At 40.7% G+C, this 4,505-nt stretch overlaps 1 long non-coding RNA gene across 1 annotated transcript in view; it reads left to right on the forward strand.

Moving 5' to 3' along the window:
- Nucleotides 1–1,768, forward strand: part of LOC104992881 — a 22,317-nt gene extending 20,549 nt beyond the window's left edge. The window contains exon 3 of the long non-coding RNA XR_825763.1: nt 1,470–1,768. This is a non-coding gene — a long non-coding RNA (uncharacterized LOC104992881). The remainder of the gene's footprint in view (nt 1–1,469) is intronic.
- Nucleotides 1,769–4,505: the final 2,737 nt, after the last annotated feature.

Consider the following 4,505-nt stretch of genomic DNA (forward strand, 5'->3'; position numbering starts at 1 on the left):
AGTCCTTGAGCCTTTCATAGTTCATCTTTCTTCAGTTTTTTTTTAGCCCCATCTCAGGCCATACTATCCCCCTCCCACATACTGTAAAAAGTTCACCCTTAGAACAAAGTCGGATATAGAACTTATTGTAGTTCCCTAAACATGAAGCATGTCATCTGTACTCCTACCCCCTTGCTTATGCCATGCTCTGTGACCCAGAATACGACCCCTCCCCTCTACCTGGGTGTTGGCCTTGTAGAGCACTTAGCAGGATTTGAATATTACCTCCTCCAGGAAGACCTCTCTGTCACCACCATCAATCAAGTTCTCAGCTCACTGTGGCTTCTCTCCAGTGCCTAGAACATGAGAGATAGATTTATTTTTCATATTTGTAGCCAAAGATGAGGACAATATTTCTTTTGTACCTTTGTATCCTCTACTGCATCTGGGCCAGATGTTGGCACAAGAAGTGCTCTTTGGAAAAAGGAGTGAGGCAAAGTCAATGTGAATGCAAACTGGAGGCCTCTAGAATCTCTCTCCTTCTCTGCTGCTCCCCAGAGCAACATGGCTGTCCCCTGGACCTTCCTCTCGCAGCCTATAGGTGGCAATGAGAGGTTTCTCTCTCCAGCTCTTCTTTCCTTCAGGTCTGATGGTAATGACAGATCATTCAGGAGCATGCTGTGTTTGGAATGAAACCAATGCAGCAACAGTGTTAGACACACTTCAGTCCCTATCAATCTTGACAGGATTTTTATATGGGGATTTTATGACGAAAGGCTTCATATCCCATCACACCTTCCCCGAGCCATTCATTCCTGGGGGAATATTTATCTACAATCATAAAAAACACAAAATTCTAAGAAAACCTGCAACATATTGCTATTACCCAACATAAGCAGCCTCCATTGTTCCTGATATTAGCTACACAGACCCACATGCTATTTCAGTGTGTGATGTACATACAATGGACATGTTTTTATAGTTACACATTCACTTATACCAATTATACAAGCATATGCTGTATACAGCAACCTTTCTTGGACATAGAGTGGCAAAGTCACACACACACACACACACACAGAACACAAAAGGAAAGGAAAGAATATTATTGTTTTCACTCCTTCATAAATAAGCCTCATTTTTTATGCCAAAAGTTGGGGAGGTGGTGATAGAAACCAGCACAACATTGTAAAGCAATTATACTCCTATCAAAATTAATTAAAGTAAAAGAAGTGAGAAGAGGGGCACAGAATTCTAAATGAGGTGAGATACAGGCTTTTCTAAACATTTTACATCTTTCACCTTTTTCACTGTGTCCATTTTGCTAAATCCACTCCCAGCAATCAAGGCCAGCACACTCATTTGCCTAATTTGGAATTAGAGAGAACGTGGATTGATTTTTCAGCTTCTCTCAGAATACAGGGGAAAGGCCATCTGTTAGGATGAACAGCATGTATAAATCCTTCTTGACTCATCTTCTCTGACAACAGGGATGGAAGAGTAGCTGGTGGACCGCAGCATTCTCTGGATTCATAGTAAGAAATTCACCCTCCCTCCGAGAAGTCCATCAGTTAATATTAACAAGCAGAAAGAGCAAGAACCACTTGGCAGGAAGCTCTGAATTTCCCCCAGACTCTGAGTCAAGAGGTCATCAAGGAAGGAGTCTGGCTGTAAAGTACACCTATCTTCCTGTGATGAGAGTGACGACCAGGGTGACTGGAATCAGAGTGTAGCCTGCCCTCCTTTGGCAAACAAACACCCACTCTAGTAAGTGCCTTTTAATGTGCATCGAGGCTGTGTCTAGGAAAAGGATGCACACTTGGCAAGTACAGAGCTGTAAGGGGATCACTTTGACATGCCGATAAAGCTTATTGGTTTACTTTGGACTTGGCTTTATCATTTACTGAAGGATATTATTAGTGTGGAGATGATAGCCGTTTTCGGACTTCTCGAACAAAAGCCAGTGAAATGCATATGAACAAGAGGTCTGTTATGGAGAATTCTACCCTGTTTGTTCAGTGACTTTGGGATCCTAATCATGCAACTTAACAGAGATAAGACTCAGAGCAGAGAAAGAGAGCCCACCCAGTTTGGGGCCCCCAGGAAGATGAAAGTCAGTCATGTTAAAAATGGAAGCCCATCCAACTCTGAGCATGTGTGTCGTTTTCTCTTATTGCAAATATGATATTATAAAAATAGGTTTGCTCTTTGGAGCCAGATGGCACGCAATACGTCTGAAGCTAAATCCAGTCTAGTGACAGTGGTCATCGCCAGCGAGGAACCACTTGGTCTGTGACGCCAAACTATTCGGTTCTTTGTGAGTCTTTTCCATCAAGCAAGCTCTTGGGTACTTCTCTGAGTGTAAAGAAACATACATGCCCCTTGATGACTGTGGGACTATTGTTTTGCGAGGTATCATTTTGTTTGTTCTGTGTTTCATCTACCTCACTCTTCTTTAGAAAAAATAATGAAGATCACATAAATAATAACCTTGGTACTTATCATCCACTAGCTTGTTGCTTCACAATCTGATTTCAGTGCTTACTTTTCAATGATTTCATTATTGATTGAGGTATCCATTAATTCAGCAAAGTCTTCCCTTACATACAAACCAAGATTGTAGGCGCTCAAGTCAAATGATATAAGTTGGGTTCATCAACACACAGGTTTTAAAAACCATGTCATCTTGGGAAACTCTTTACATTTTTCTCAGTTCTAGCTTCTATGGCTTATTTACATTGAAGATAATCCTCCTAATTGTACCATTTATAAAAGTGATTTGTAAACTGTAAAGTACGATGCAAATACTTTTGATTCTCAGAGGTTAGGACTGGAATGTTATATAAGTTAAATATAAGCATATTTTAAGCATCTATTGCATGCTCAGAAATACATGAGGTGTTTTGTAGATAAAAGGACTAAATTGACAGAGTTTCTATACTCAAGAAAGTTTGAGTCTATGAGAAGAAAATAATTTAATCATGGAAAAGACACAAATTTAGCCACTGAGTTGTCTGAAAATTTTCTATAAAGTAATCTGTTTGCCAGGCAAGGCCATTAACATTGTGATTCTCTGTGTTCCTTGGTCTGATTTTGCAATAACCTATGTAACCAGCAATACCTCTTATTTTAAGATAAGCTTCCTCTAAACATAATAAATTATTCACTTTTATTTAATAGTGAATTAAATAAAAGTGAATGTATTTTATTTAATTTAAATAATTTCCTACTTTCACAGCATTTTGGAAATTTATTGATGGACACTGAATCCAGGCTACTTGTCTCTGTATTTAAAAGATTTTTAAATAATAACTGAGAATATTTTTATTATTAACAGCAAATATTCAATTGTTAAGGCAAAACTTCCAAATGTAGGCTTATCAAAAACAAGTTTGCTTATATATCAATTGGCTGTTTTGTTTAACGAGTGTGCATGTGCTCAGTCCCTCCATTGTGTCTGACTCTTTGTAACCCCATGGAACGTAGCTGCTAGGCACCTTCCTCTATCCATGGAATTTTCCAGGCAAGAATACTGGAGTGGGTGGACCCAAGGATCAAATCCCTATCTCTTGCATCTCCTGCATTAGCAGGCGGATTCTTTACCACTGAGCCACCTGGGAAGCATTCTGTTTATTAGTTATGTGAATTAAAAACTGAACTTTTGGAAATTCAGTGTTCTGACATGTAAGTGGGAGAAAAATGTCCCATTTTAAAAATGAAACATAAAAATATGCATAGAGCACTTGTAGTAATTAGATGCAGCTCAGGTTTGGTAGTTTGAAGGAATAGAAGTTTCTTTCTTTATATCCACCCGGGTGACTGATCATGCCTTCCTCATGGGTTGAAAGAACTCCACTTCCACCATGGATGCCAGCAGGTCAGATAAACTAGACAGATGAGGGACACTGCTTAGTGACTTGAGGATCTGGTCCAGAGAACTGGTGCACCCAGGGACCTCTGTCTGCCCAATGGCCAGAGAATCCTCAGGGAAATGATCACCTCCAAGAAATGGGCACTGTGACATTGCCCTGTGGGTCCCATCATCCAGCATCCTTCAGGGTACTTACAGCATTATCCTTACAGGACTAATTAAAATTTGGCTGATAGTGATTTTCCTTCCATGATGGCACTTTTTATGCTAAAGGTCACCTTACAATATTATGAAACTCAGCCTTGAAGATGTAAAGACAGCACATGTGGGGCGTGAAATGAGCAGGTGTGTGTTGAGATGGGTGTGTAAAGTGATTCATTCAACCAGGCGAAAGGGGGCAGTTGTGTATGGGAAGCCTGTTACACCAGGATGAGAACCTGCTGGGCAATCCTCAAAATGTGTCGCTAGAATCCTGGTGGGATTTTTACGAATAGGAATTGCCACTGCTATTTCAGAGCAGGCATCCACCGACTCGAGGTCCACAGGGTTGCAGTTGAGAGCCCTCTTTTCCCCCAGAGGCCAGAAGACTTCCCGGCTCTGAGTAGGTGCCACAGATGGTGCTGCAGGTAAGTGTCAGATGGGGAAGCAGCATGCG

The sequence above is a fragment of the Bison bison genome, unplaced genomic scaffold, assembly GCF_000754665.1.
Source record: "Bison bison bison isolate TAMUID 2011002044 unplaced genomic scaffold, Bison_UMD1.0 scf7180017864227, whole genome shotgun sequence".
Lineage (NCBI taxonomy): Eukaryota > Metazoa > Chordata > Mammalia > Artiodactyla > Bovidae > Bison > Bison bison.